The sequence below is a fragment of the Ictalurus furcatus genome, chromosome 7 (genome assembly GCF_023375685.1).
Source record: "Ictalurus furcatus strain D&B chromosome 7, Billie_1.0, whole genome shotgun sequence".
Taxonomy (NCBI): domain Eukaryota; kingdom Metazoa; phylum Chordata; class Actinopteri; order Siluriformes; family Ictaluridae; genus Ictalurus; species Ictalurus furcatus.
The window spans coordinates 5,816,741-5,832,976 of NC_071261.1; positions in this window are offsets into that span (position 1 = coordinate 5,816,741).

The window sequence follows — 16,236 nt, forward strand, 5'->3', positions numbered from 1 at the left end:
TTGAAAAATGCTAATAAAGAAACCTTGATCAAAAAAAGAAAATCGTTGTCAACGAATCTCATTATTGATAAGTTGGTCTGCGCGCGGTACATTTACTCATTACATTATTTTTGTTCCGAAAACAGGCTTCGGAGAGTAAATACTAAAGTTGTGTCCCAAATGATGTACTATACACTTACACTATGCACTATGTACTTTACCATCTAGTATAGTGTTTCTGCGGACCCTCTAGTGGTCAGTGGTGTAATTGCAGGGGGTCCATAGGAAAGTTTTTTAAATGTTTAAATTATATATATATATATATATATATATATATATATATATATATATATATATATATATATATAATATATGAGGGTTTAACACACCTGCTCCCCATTCACACCTGAGACCTTGTAACACTAACAAGTCACATGACACCGGGGAGGGAAAATGGCTAATTGGGCCCAATTTGGACATTTTCACTTAGGGGTGTACTCATTTTTGTTGCCAGCAGTTTAGACATTAATGGCTGTGTGTTGAGTTATTTTGAGGGGACAGTAAATTTACACTGTTACACAAGCTGTACACTCACCACTTCACATTGTAGCAAAGTGTCATTTTTTCAGTGTTGTCACATGAAAAGATATAATCAAATATTTACAAAATGTGAGGGGTGTACTCACTTTTGTCAGATACTGTGTGTGTGTGTTTGTGTATATATATATATATATATATATATATATATATATATATATATATATATATATAAAATTCAGAGAGTCAAATTAAATGTCCCGCCGACAATAAAATGTAATTGAACCTGGTATTTGTACCAATCCCTGGGGAATGACAGGTTTTACCAATCAAGCAGGGATTGCTAGGACTGTAGGATTCAGTGCTTTTTGTGCATCCATAAAAAGTAAGGCATGAATATTAATTATATTTCTTGGAATATAATCACATATATCTGAAGTTTATTCCAATCAAATTTAAAGGAAATCCGCTGAACTCTCTAGGAGGAGCACGAAAGAGTTACTGAAAAATATGGGAAAAAATGCACAAAATTCCAAAATTGGCCAACTTTCTGTTGGGCGGAGACTCTCAAATCATTGCTTAAAAATTTGTATAATGATGACATTCATGCTCATGCCAAATTTCATGACATGTCAAACCAACTGTCTCCTTACCATTAAAACCTTTGAATCTGATTTAGTGTTGTGTGTCTAGCAAATCTATTGCCCACCATTACATCCTTGTTTAAGATATCTACTATTCCTACACAATTTATAATCATATATGTCTGGAGTTTATAATGATTAAATTCCAAGTGAATCTGATTATCTTTGTAGAAGGAGTATGAAAGAGTTTGTTAAAATTATATGCAGTAACACGAAACTTTCAAAATGGCCAACTTCTTGTTGGGCGGACCTAATACAAGACAATGGGAAATATGTCAGATATGATGTCTCCACCAAAACATCACACGAAATTTGTGGCAACCACAACAATAAACTCATTCAGAATGGTTAGGGGGCACTATGGAGTCAACTGACCAAAACCTAAAAGAAATGACCAAAGAATGAACATTTAATTGCCCCAATAATTGCAGTGTGATGATCATGCCAAATTTCCCTGACTTTTCGTGCACTACAAGGGTGTCAAATGTGCATTCAAAACCTAGGTGCCGCTATGGAGCTCAGGATCCACACCTATACTAAACTGCAATATCAAGTGAGAAGTTGTCCTAACAGAAATAGAAATTTAAAATTTAATGTGTTTTCAGCCATTGTAAGCCTCTCAAAACACTGTGGGAATGTTTGAAAACTCCACATTCCAGCCGGCATGGCCGACTTCCTGTTGGGCAGAGCCAGATACAACGAAGTGAACCTTGTCGTACATGATGAGTGCAAAGACCATACCAAATCTTGTGCTCCTCCAAGAAAATTAATCAAATTCCATTCCGCCGTTCAGGGGTGCTATGGAGCTGCTAAACCACGGCCAAGCCTATTTACTACAACATGTTTTAATTTTCGCCAGGTATGAGGCGTATGCCAAATTTAATTCATTTTGACGCATCATAAATGCATCAAAAATGAGTGAAATCACGAAATAAAATAATAATAATAATCATACCAAAAACGATAGGGCTTTGCACCTTCAGTGCAGGCCGCTCTCAGCCTGCACCACTGGTGCTCAGGCCCTAATAAACGGAGCAGATCCAATAGGGCCTCACAGCATTGGTGCTCGAGCCCTAATAAAGGCAACCTGAGTAAACACATAATATAGTTTTTATTTCTTATCGAAGCAAAACAACTATCCATCACCTATCACCAATGTGAAGAATTAATTGCTCCACCATTGTGCCACCTTTTGCAGCAATAACTGCAACCATATGCTTTCAATAACTGGAGTTCTATTTCATTTCTACTGACCACCAGAGGTGGTGCTTTAAGCACCTGGATATCACGTGTACGTGCAGGTCGAGTGTTTGTATCAACAGTCACCTGTGACCTGGGTGACGTATGCCTTTTGCCCTGGTACTAAAGGCACGTTCACCCCGGAAGTAACCTCTTGTTATCTTTTCGCATTGGTAAATAGGTTTTAGGAGTGCAGGCACTGCTGTTAGCCTTGTAACCCGAAGTAGGGTTGGAGCTATGGACCATCGTCCTCCAAAGACTGCGGCTAGTGTTTTTTGTGATTATTTAACTTCAGATAGTGCGCGATCCAGCAAGAGGTAAGTGAACTCTGCTATCAACGCTGTTTAGGAGTGGGCATGCTCTAATTCGGCAATCGGCAGTTTACAGTTCATGATCAGTTTGGCAATTCTCTCTTTAACGCTGATACAAAACTAAATACTTGAGGTCGGGTTGGAATCCCTTCCTGTAGTTTTCTGTTCATACTTATCGTGGAGTTAGTCCCCATGATTTTGGTTGTTTCATTTTTTGACGTGCTGTCGGTAAGCAACGCACCCCGATTGGGCTTCATTGAAGTGTTTTTCATCCCTGTGATTTAGTTCATGAATTTATTTAATTATTGACTACAGTGTGAACGTGTTCGCTCTTAACTGCATCACAGTGTGTAGTTATTATAGAGGGATCATTCCCCAATATTTTTATTGTTTAATTTTCTGTTCCCAGTCAAGGGTAGTTGCCCTCAAAGAATCAGCATTGCTGATCTCCCATGTTACCAAGCTAAAGCTTACAGTGAATTATGGAAAGAGCTCTCTGATGCCCAGTGAGTGAATAGTGTTTATTGGCATCCAGATGGACTCACGGTTGATGATGGCTACCCCCTCGCAATGGTTAGTCAACAACATTCTCCAGCTCATCAGTCGCTTGGGAAGAGGCAGGGTTCTGGTCCTCAAAGCGTTTCTGAGGCTGCTGTGAGCATACCTAGCAGCCTCAGAAATGCTTTGAGGACCAGAACCCAGCATTGGTGGTCCCTTTGGGCATTCTGTCATTATGGCTTCCCCAAATCTGGCTGAATGACCTCGGTTTGCATATCACTCAACACAGGCACAACCTGGTCAGAGTCACTGCCAGCTGCCTAAGGTGCCTGTTCCCATGGAGAAGAACAGCATATTTTACCCAGGGGGTTCCCTTAGAGGCCATACCTTCTCGTAGAGAAGTAGTGACCACAGATGCCTCCCTGGCAGGCTGGGGAGCTGTATGGCAAAGCAGGACAGTCAGAGGCCAGTGGGAACAAAACATAAATGTGTTGGCGCTACAGGCAGTGCTGCTCGCTATCAAACATTAGCTTCTAGTGCTGGTAGGAAGGCATGTCCTTATAAGAACAGACGACATATCTGTGGCCTACGAAATAAATCACCAGGGGAGCACCAGGTCCAAACAATCCTTGAGGCTGGCCCAACAGCATTTATTGTGGGCCCATCCTCACCTACTAACCCTGAGGGCAATGCACTTACCAGGCACTCAAAACACAGCTGCACCCCGGCAAAGCCCCCACCCTGGCAAATGGAACCTGCACCCCGAGGTATTGCAAGCGATCTGGCACAGTTATGGCAGGGCAGCGGTGGACATTTTTGCCTCAATGTCAACGACACACTGTCCACTTTGGTTTTCACTGGGGGAACAAACAAGCCCCTTGTACCAAGATGCACTGGCCCATGTGTGGCCAAATCGACTAATGTATGCTTTCCCTCCACTACCATTGATACTTCCCAGCCTAGACAGGATCCTTGGGGGCAATCACAAGGTGCTACTAGTATCCGCCAAATGGCCAGGGAGGTTGTGGTTCCCAATATTACACAGATTACTGTACAGGGAACCTTGATGCCTCCCTGTGAGGAGGGATCTCCTCTCACAGCTGAAGGGTCAAATCTGGCACCCAAACCCATCCCGGCTGCAAATTTGGGTCTGGCCTCTGAAGGGCCAGCGCCATTATTAAGGCTGTGTTATCCAGCAGTGGTACAGACCATCCACAACTCCTGTGCACCTTCCACCAATGTGTTGTACGCTAAAAGATGGAAGCTTTTTTCTTAGTGGTGCCAAGCACAAAATCAGGAACCAACATGCTGCTCCATACTGGAATCCTCAACTTTCACCAGACCCATCTTGATGGAGGCCTTGCAGCCTCTGCCGTCTCAGCCATGCATAATAGAGTAGATGGCATAACGATTGGGTCCCAGACCCTTGTGACCCGCTTTCTTAAAGGTGCTCAATGACTGAGACCTCCTCGACGAAACCCAGTATCCTCTTGAGACTTGCCAATTAGAGGCACTGTGTCAGCCTCCATTCGAACCCCTAGAGAGGTCGGAATTGAGGTGGCTGTCTATGAAAACAGCTTTCCTCTTAGCAATGACATCGGCTAGACGAGTAGGTGAGTTGCACACCTTATCAGTAAGCTGAGAGTGCCTACACTGGAGTTCTGGGAACACAGGGGTAACTTTATGGCCGAACCCTTCATTTCTCCCAAAGACCTAACACAAACCAGCCCCTCAGTCTGTCAGCTTTTGAGCCCCCAACTCAGGAGGATAAGTAGGGGTCGAGTGCGAGCCTGTTGTGCCCAGTGCAAGCACTAAATGTTATATTCAAACGACTGCTGAGTTCCGGCAGTCAGATTCACTTTTTGTCTGTCATATGGGGCATAGGCAAGGTCATGCTTTGTCTAAGCATTGTCTGTCAAAATGGATTGTAGATGTTATCGTTTATGCCTATAAGCGCAGTGGTCTCCAGATCCCTCCTCAGGTTCGAAGTCACTCAACCAGGAGTGTGTCTACTTCATGGGCAGCCCTATGAGCGGTCCCTCTTTCAGATATTTGTGCAGCTGCATCATGGGCATCAACCTGCACATTTGCAAGATTTTATAGGGTGAATGTGGTCTTGCACAACACAGTGGCTACAGACATTTTTCCTCCGGCTTCGCAGCCTTTGTTAAAGAGCACATAGAACTTCCTCATGACCTTGTTGGAACCTCATCCAGGTTCTTAAAGCACCGTCTTTGGCGGTCAGTAGAAATTCCGCCGCTGGTGGTCAGTAGAAATAGAACGATGGTTACATACGTAACCGCGGTTCTATGAATTTCGGATGACCACCAGAGCTTGGCAGTCACTTGGAGGATTCACAAAAAGATTACCAAGAGGTCACTTCTTGGGTGAACGCGCCTTTAGTACCAGGGCAAAAGGCATACGTCACCCAGGTCACAGGTGACTTTGTTGATACAAACACTCGACCTGTACATACACGTGATTGACATCCAGGTGCTTAAAGCACCGCCTCTGACGACCATCCAAAATTCATAGAACTGTGGTTACATACGTAACCATCGATCAGTCTTTCACTTACAACAGTTTCTGAAAAAATTGGGACAGTATGGAAAACGCTAATAAAAACAAAGTGGAGTGATTTGTAAATGTACTTGTATTTAAACAAAAAACGTATAAAGACAAGGTATTTGATGTTTTACCTAAAAATAGTTTTTTTAAGCTAAACATTTATTTTGAAATTGATGCATGCAACATGTTCCAAAAAAGTTGGAACGGGGCATTTTATGACTAATAGTGATGTGACAGGGGAGGGAATCTTCTAATCATATTATATAAGGAGCCTCCAAAAAAGGCCTAGTTCTTGCAAATCTGCCAACAGATACATCAGCGAATAATCCAAAACTTTGAGAACAACTTTCCCCAAAGACAAATCGGTAAGATTTTGGGCATTTCACCTTCTACATTGCACAATATAATTAAAAGATTCAAGGAATCTGGTCAAATCTCAAAGAGGAAAATGACCATCCAAGCTGTTATCAGCGTAACAGCATAAGCCAGCTGTCATGGTATGGGGGTGTATTGGTGCCCATGGCATGGGCAACTTGCACATCTGTGAGGGCAGCATTAATGCAGAAATATATATGTACACATTTTGGAACAACATATGCTGCCATCCAGAGCAGGACAACGCCAAACCACATTCTGCCGGATTACAAGCACATGATTGCGTAAGCAGAGAGCGCGGGTGCTAGAATGGTCTGCCTGCAGTCCTGACCTGTCTCCACAAAGTAGGCCCTGTACAGTTGCGCAGCTGAAGAAAGGCATAATGGATGAATGGGGGAAATTTCCACTTGCTAAACTTAACAAACGGGTGCCTTCAGTGCCCAAACGCTTAAAAAGTGTTGTTAAAAGAAAAGGCGATATTAGACAGTCGACTGTCCCAACTTTTTTGGAGCGTGTTGCAGTCATCAGATTTGAAATGAGTGTATATTTTCAAAAATAAATTAAATTCACAAAGTAAAACATCAAATAATGTTTTAATAATGTGTTTTCAATATAGTACAGGGTGAATTGTATTTTCAAATGACACTTTTTGTTTGCTTTTTTTTTTGCATTTTCCATACTTTCCCAAATTTTTCGGAATTGAGGTTGTATTTCTAGGACTAGGACATACTCCTATGCTTTGGATCATTGTCTTGCTGTATAATCCAGTTGCGCTTGAGTTTCAACTTACAGACTGAAGACCGGACATTCTCCTTTAGCATTTTCTGGTAGAGAGCAGAATTCATGTTTCCCTCAATTATTGCAGTTTGCCCAGGCACTGAAGCAGCAAAGCATCCTCACACCATCACACTTCCACCACCATTCTTGACCATAAGTATAGCATTCTTTTTTTTTAGTAATTCTGTGTTTGGTTTACGGCAGATGTTTACGTAACAGGACCTGCCTTCCAAACAGTTCCATATTCGACTCATCAATCCACAGAACATTCTCCCAAAAGGTTTGAGGATCATCAGGATGTGTTTTGGCAAAATTCAGATGATCCTTAATGTTCTTCTGGGTTAGCAGTGGTTTTCACCTCTCCACTCTTCCATGGATTCCATTTTTGCCCAGTGTCTTTCTGATAGTGGAGTCATGAACAGTGACCTTTATTGATGCAAGAGAGGCCTGTAGGTCCTTTGATGTCGTTCTTGGCTCTTTTGTGATTTCCTGGATGAATTGTTGCTGTCTCTTGGAGGAATTTTGGAAGGTTGGACACTTCTGGGAAGGTTCACTACTGTGCCGAGTTTTTCCATTTGGAGATACTTTTTCACAGCACCGTATGAAACTAGGTTATTATAACTTTTTTATTTTTCCTATTGTTTTATTTTCCTAAAATGTTTCTGATTGTTTGTCACTTAATTTTTGTATGTTATAATTTCACAGTGAGGGTAGAAAAAGTTCTGACATGATTTATTTTAGTTTACTTTTTTTTACATCACAAAACCTGCCATTTTAACAGGGGTGTAGCAGATAAAAGTGGGGCAGTTATTGTCTTGAGAAAAGATCTTTCCATCTTTAAAAAAAATCTTACATGGAAGCACTGACAATGTTCCGATACTAGATTCTATAGGTACCTTGGCAATGACATATGTCCCTAGGTACAGTCCTCGATCCATTTCAGATCTCCCTAATTCTGCCCAGAACCTAATGGGGGTTAATCAGTGCTGCAGCAATTTCCATCTTCTTCCCAAAATACACAAGTAAAATGATCCTGGACATCTCATTGTTTTAGCTTGTTCTTGTCCCTGGAAAAAGTATTGAACACAGTGAGAAAAAGCACTAAACCAGTTGATTTCACTAATTAGTTTTCCTACCTGTGCTAATTAGAATCTGGTAGGTTTGTACTTCCACTCTGGAAAAGAGGTACTCACCTCTGAATGCAAGTACTGTAAACAAATAATTTGTTGCCAAGCTGTAGGGATGGGGAAATAAAGCCTCATTGACTGTTCCGGAAAAAGATTAAGCTTCGAGAGTGTCGAAAACAGCACCATCTGGTGGTTAATAAAAAATAAAGCCTCCAAAATCCTGTGGAAAAAGCTCTGCCGGATGAAGCAGCCACCACACACTCCACAGATAGTTCCAATGTTATGTGCACAAATAAAAGCCTAATACACGTTTGTGTGTGTGTGTGTGTGTGTGTGTGTGTGTGTGTGTGTGTGTGTGTGTTGCATCTCTCCCTCTGATAAATTCATTTACCCATTAACGTGTGGCAATAAATGCCAGTATGATCTAATATAATTCAATATGATGTAATAGAAGAATAATGTACACATATATAACTAACAGAGTTGCATATGGCAAGTATTTTGCTTGAAATTATTTGTATTCTTCATGTTATTTGTATGACTAAGTATTTAAAAATTTAATTGAACAAGTTTGAATGAAAATGATTAATTTTGACATGTACAAAACGATCCATTCATAAAGTGTGGGACTAAAATGTGAATAAAAACATTGTGTGATGGGATCATCTGGTTATTAAATTTGCTTATGAGACTTGGCAGTGCTTGTGTAACTGAGAGAATGACAGAAAAGTGACAAAGAGGTTTTAAATTATTTTTATTATATTGGGACTGAGTCTATTTCTCTTCTTTGACAGTACCTTAGAGAACACTCTTTGTCATGGTACAAGGAGACTGGTGTACAAAGGAACTGCAATGCCAAACTGTATAAATTCCCAGAACAAAACCAAAAGTGCAAAAATTCACCAAGAAAAAACAAAATAACAAAAACAACAAATAATTTGTGATGATTTAAATGTAATGTATTGATTAAGGTATTGTAAGGTATTGAACTGGCAAAGTACAGTACTCCTCACAAACCAACCAACCAGACTGAGCCAATGAGGACTTATAAAGTAAGATCCGGGGTTCGAACATTCTGACACACAAAGCGCAAAGTGAGGCTTTGTTTGTTGTCGATCACAGGACTCTGTGAAACCAATACATGCCCCGATACTGGGCTTCACTGGAGCTTGTGTTGCATGCTCGATATCTGCCTCGAAGCTACAGTGTCATACGTAACATCACTACCAAGCTGTCATGCAAGAAACATCTCATGATGGGTATGGAGAAAGGGCTCTTCAATGACCTTTTCAACAAAATTGTTGAGCAGCATAACAACGGCACTGTCCACTGACAGAATTCTCAACTCCTTTATGTTTCTATAAGCAACACTGTTGCCATTATCCACAAGTGGAAGGAACATCACTCGAACATCAACTGACCAGGCACAATATCTCCTCACAAAATTTCCAACCAGGCAGTCAGAAAATTATTGAGGACAGAAAGCCCTGGATGCAGCAGGTACAGTCATGACAGAGAAAACAATAGGCAATGCACTTCACCAACATGGTCTTCATTTGCGATCACCTCGGAAGGCTCCATTACTGAAGATAAGGCAGGTTTTAAGTATGCTTCAAAACATTTGGACAAACATTTGTCGTATCTAAAACAACTAGGTTGCTGAATTTCCTCTAGTTAGTCAATACAATAATCCTCAATTTACTGATCAAAATGAAGCCACGAACAAGATAGATGAGAGAAGCAAAAATCCAGTTTGTTGTTCAAAAACCAACAAGAGATCCCCTCATGAGACGTCCCAAAAGTGATCTGAATCTAAGCACAGATTCAATGCCCTTTTATACAGTCTTATCTGTAGGTTACGCCTACTTATCTCATTATTTTGGAATCCCAATATGCTTTATTAACGTCTTTTTCTGATTCCCCTTAAATCCAACTCTCCTCAAAATGAAATATGATTAGAACGAGCTTTTCTCGTTCTGAATTCCCCTTAGAACACATTTTCAGTCATTGGATATCTCCTTATCTCCATGTTTTTCTTTTGGGTATTTAAAACAATTTCCAGGTATTCACTGCCATTCCCACTTCCGGTGACCTAGCTGTGTGCATCTCATTGCTCGTTGTCCTGAACAATTCATTTGGATATTTTCATCACTTCTTCATTATGGGTACGATATATTTTTATTATTGCTTAATGTTACATGTATTTCTTCTCTAATTCTAAGTTTGTTTATGGTTTTTGGTGCTTTTTAGACATTCTGTGAGAATATGTGTGTGCACATTTTTTTTGACCATATTTGTGTGTGTGTGTGTTCCTCTTGAACATGTTTGAGTGTGTGGGTGTGTGTGTTTTTCTCACCTTTATCCATGTCATGTATTGATACCTGTTTCCTACATTTTTTGCATGTGCTTGTACATGTATTTATGTGAATATATTTTAAGTGTTACCATTACTGTTTTATCTAATTTCCGTCCTTTCTCTCTGATCTCTTGCAAGCTAATCAACACCCTGCTGCAGGTGGACTCTCTCTCTCTCTCTCTCGGCTGCTCAACCCCACAGGCCTCGGTGGCCAGAGTGAATATATACGTCATCAGCTGGCTTATTGGCCATCGATGTTACAGCTCTGCTGGAACGTCTCTGCTCCTTACCTGCACCTACCGGGCCTCCCTATTCTCCCGCCTATCGGATCATTCCATCGGTGATCTATGTTCATGCTTTCACTCAAACTGAAGCACAATTTCTTCCCGTAACTTCTGTGGATGGCCCGTTTATTATTTCCTCTGATGATGATAGTAGCTTTGCTACAAACACATCATATGACCTCTCACCTACAAATGATTCACCTACAAGCCCTATTCCCTCCCCAGAATATGTGTGTGATAGTGATTCTCAATAAACTACATACTCTGTTACCCTCGTGTTTTCCTGTGTCTTAAACTTATTACCACAGAAGTCTAGATTACTGGGAGAATTTAATGTGGTCAGACGAGACCAGCAAAAATACAATGTGGCATATTTGGAGGAAAAATGGTTCTGCGTATGAACCTAAAAATACCATACATACAGTGAAGTTGACAAGTGGAAGCATCATGGTATCGGGCTGTTTCTCTTCTCATGGTACTGTTGGAATCCAAATTATTAAAGGGAAGGTGAATGGAGCCATGTACTGGGAAAATCTTGAGAATAAACTTGTGGCAACGGTGGAGTGGTCAAGCATCAGCTATGGGCAGAGGAGGGGAGCTGCATTCAACCAGCAGGTACTGCCTGATGAATTTGCCATGGAAATTTTTTCCATCTCCCACATAGGTTACCCATAGGATAACCAGGGCAATCAAAACTGCTCAGAATCAGCAAGAAACAAAGGTAAACCAAGCAGTAATGGAGGTTGGTCTCGAGAGCAAACACTGACCATAATGCATGATCTTAAAAATCTCTAACTGGCTAATTCTGATTTGTCTTTCTCACTCTGCCTCTCTTTACCTCCAATAGATGTCTCCCCAACCGTTTAAATCACCCATTTACTGTTTAAGTTATCTAAAGCAACCATGGCCGCTGAGACCACACTAGATCAAGTTGAGCTCGTTGATGAAATAGCTTTTCTCCTTATTGCTATTTGATGCACATACCTCCTACATGCAGTCCTCTGCATATCCAGGCATAAACTCAATTTATTAGATAGACTTACTTGAGCCTATGTTTGTTCTAATCTACTTCTGATAGTGATGTGCACTCTTTGAGGTCTAAGCAATTAAGGCTGTTTAATTTAATTATATTTAATTATAATCAACTTGTTTTAATCATTGCATGTTGCCCTTTGCATGTAGGTCTCAGTCCAGCAGTCAAGTCAAGACCAACATTATAAAATAGATTATGTGCAGTATAAAATAGGTATTTCTCTACTCTCCATATAAAGTTTAATTTGTTTCACAGTTTGTTGTGGTGCATATGAGTGGGGTACTGTTTGTAGTAAAGATTTTGTTCCTCGTCATGAAAATACAAAATACAGTCACTTGGTCAAATGCAACGTATGTTTCATTCGTATCCTTTTGCCCCTTGTGATTTTACACCATGTAGATAGGTTACTAGTATAGAAAATATTGATGAAGTGTATTCAATATGTGTAAATAACATTTGGATATGTTAATAATATATGTACAATCAATATGTATAACCAATATTTAGAATTATTACGCATGCATAATCTAATAATCAATATTAGTTAACAAGCATAATCTATATGTATAATCATTATTCAGAAGCATAATCTAAATCCATAGAACACTTTCTGATCGAGTTATATTCTAAGTTTGTATTGAGTTAATGAATTCTGTGTCTTACTGTACAATGTTTTTGTTTTTCTGTATCAGCCTGCACCGTTCTGCACAACAATAAATTGGCATTAGATATTTGCTGAAAACTGCTTTTGTAAGTAAACAACCTTGAGTCCAGATACCAATTAACGAGTTAGGCTAGGGCCTCAGGAAGGTAGGTAGATATCAGCTAGGACGGCAGATAGAAACAGACAGAAGCTCATTGAGACAAGGGAGTGTTGGTCAGAGAGAAACAAAAAACAGACTCTATCTGAGTGAAACATTTTTTTTAAAAGAAAATTTGTCCTCATAAAACCTTTTCAAGAAAAACAACTGACTGTGCATGCTTCACAAATTTAAGATAACATTTAGACATGAATAATTAATTGTGGTGAAGTAGATTGGTCTGTTTTTAATGAGGAAAGGCAAAACCCTGCATAAAATGAGTACACTGTGCAGAAAGGTATAAAAAGAGCTGTGTGTGTTTGCATAATTCAGACTTTCTGCAGACTGTCTCACTTTGTTGTTTCAATAAAGTTTGATTACTTTCTGACATCTACAAACCCTCTGTCTATGAAATTTTTTTGACTTAAGCTGGAAAGATTACTTGTCTTTAGGTGCTCAATTACCTCAAATCATAGACCAACCAGGCTCTTCGGCTGGGCTGGAGTGGCTGATATAGATCCACAGGTTCAGTCTGTCTACCTTAACTGCTGTAGCCGTTGCTAGAATTACCTTGTATGATCCTTCAACTCTTGGCTCAACCCACTTTTGTTTGGGTACCTTCATGTAGACCCAATCATCTGGCTAGTACTTTCAAGTAGTTCAACATCTCATTCTCCAGTTGTTCCAGCTGTGGGCCTAGATATTCTGGTTGTGAGTAGGGGATGGGCATCCCAGATCCGGATGTGGGCCACTTCAGGCAGTGATGCGGCACTGCTGGCCTTCTTTTGGCCCGGAGAAAATGGATATGAGCCGGTGGCCCACGTGTAAAATAGCTAATATGGCCCAAATATCTCAAATCACAAGATGCGGTGCTCACAGCAATGTGTAATCTGGATGTGACCCTAAAGCGGCCCATGTGGTAAATATTGAATATGGCCCAAATATCACCAAACAAATGTGTGTCACCTTTGGCAAAAATGTGGCCCATGCGCCATTGTGATGGCTTGTTTGTGGCCCAAATGTAGCAAACAGGGGCGGACCACCAAGTGCCACTATTTCACGCAGTATGTGGGCCAGATGTGTGGGCCGGATGTGTGGGCTGGAAGTGTTAAGTGTGGGCCGGATCTGGGCCACAGCAATTTTGCTATCTAGGATTGGTCTTCCAGTAAACATTTTATCTGGGGTCAAATGTGTGCTACAGTTTCTTGAGCATCTCATACTTATCAGGACAAGGGGTAATGCAGCAATTCAACCCAGTGTCCTGACAAGTTTTTGCCAATTTGGATTTAATTGTTCCATTTGCTCTTTCTAATAGTTGTGCAGATTATGGGTGATACACATAGGAGAGCTTATGTTTAATGCCCAGTTGTTTTGTTAGGCAGCTAATTATGCTGTTTACAAAATTGCTTCCACTGTCTTTGAATTACTTCCCTTGCTAAACATTTAGCAACTGACTGTGCATCACGTGGTTGGATGGAAAGGCTTCTATTCACCTAGAAAATCTGTCTACCACCACTAGACAGTACCTTTTCCCTGCCTTCCCCTCTGTCATGTCAATAAATTCTACGTAGATTCAAATTGGCCTCAGGGACTAGGGGTGTGTAATAATTGGAGCTGAAATGACCTATGTATGTTGTATTTTCTGGAGATATTACAGTTAGCAATGAAATTGTCAATCATGGGTTGCAAATAAGTTGAAAACCAATATTGTTCAATATACAATTTCACTAGTGCTGACACTGTCCCTGGCACTATGCTACGAAACAGGTCTGTTTGTTTGTTATAAACCCCCCTCTGTACACATCGACATATCCCCTGGGCTGGCTGACTGTTGTAGGTCAATTAAGCCTTGGATTGACAGATCCAGGTAGCTGGGCAGTGTCAGATTTTTAGTTTTTGCAATCATTTCAAGCAGAGATTTATGTCTAGCAGCGGCCTAAACAGCTTATTTCGCAGCAGTATTACCTCTTGTGGGAAAATCAGCTCCAGTGCAGCACATTTCACAAATGCTAAGTGAGAAGGTTCATTAATCGCTGGCAATTTTCTTGGATTTCATTCAGATGTGCTATGGGCGTGTCTTCAGCAATGCAGAAGCCTATTGAGGCCCATATGGCAGCATACATGTGGCAAACATTGTAGTCGTATGTGGAATCGGTGTAGATGGTACAAGTTTTCCCGCTTTCCAATCTGTATGCTACGAAGCCCCTAAAGGGATATGGTGGTGGAAAAAATTTGGGATGGGAGAATTTTTTTTTTTTTTGAAGCTTTTGCGTTCTCTCACAAAACTTTTGCATTCCCCCGAAAAACTTTTGCGTTCCCTTGCAAAACCTCTTATGAGTTCGGTCAAACACTTCCTGTTTATTTTCCCGTGGGTAGAGTTTTATTTTGAACTTGGACTCAAATATAAAGAAATACGGTCTGTGCGTAGTTCGAGGCATGGTTTTGACATAAGTGAAAGACACCTGAAAAGGATATTACGCGAAAGAGCATTGTCTTGACGAAAAAATGACTCAAGTGATGCTGTGAAGATACAAGCGCGAACCACCACACAGAAGTCTCTCGCGAGAACACAGGTTTCGCGAGAGAACACAACAGGTAGGTTATTTTTTTCTCCCATCCCAAATTTTTTCCACCACCATGTCCATTTAGGGGCTCCGTAGAGCGTGCAGCTATAACTGCTGCAATATCTGCAGTCTGTGCCAAGGATGGTTGAGAACACTGTACAGATAAATCACTTCAAAGTTGAAAGTATCTCCATGTTCCAGTCTTGATGGGTCCTTTCAGTGGGGTATTATTCCCTTATTATGTCCCACAATGAAAATACACACAAAAAAAGAAAAAGATATCCAATAAACAATGTACTATCTAATGTACAATCTACTTAAAATGAAAAATGTGCTAAAAGTTCTTCGCTGATTATCCAACTATAATTATGACATTAAAAAATAAGCTTCTGTTTGCAAGGATCAAATGACTTAATCTACTGGCTACAAGATGCATTAAATCTCAGAAAGAAAACTAAACTAGTGTCTCTCTCTCTCATCACACACTCACGCACACGCCCCTGATTTAGAGAGAGAGAGAGAGAGAGAGAGAGAGAGAGAGAGAATGACAAGGAAGTAAACAGCACCCCCTGCTGGGTCTTCTGTAGCATCACTGATCAGGAAGTGCAGAGCTCAACACACACACACAAACACACACACACGCACGTCATTCAGTTTCATACAATCTTACACCAGTAGTCAATGTATTTAGTTAGACTTTAATTTTGCCAGCTATGAAAATCTTACAATTCCTCACACTTTACCCCTGATTTTGAGAGTTGGCATGGGCCACTGACAGATGACAGTTGCTCGCCCCCGTCTTCCTCCCCTGCCTTGCCCTGTCACGCCCACTCCCTGCCCTTCTTCTCACAGCCATCCAATTAAGTTGCATTCTTCAAAAAGATTGTGAGGTAGACTTGAGATGAAAGAGAGGGGGATTTCATGACCCTTTAATATTTGGTCGCATATACCTTGATTGCAAACACTGCATCAAGCCTGCGAATCATTAGCTGCGTTTACATGGACAACAATAATCCACTCTTAATCTGATTAAAACCATACTTTGATTAAGAAACTACCATGTAAACAGTAATTTTTACTTACCTGAATCTAATTAAGGTCATAATCGAAGTAAGCAATAATCTAATTAAGACAGGTGGAGTAC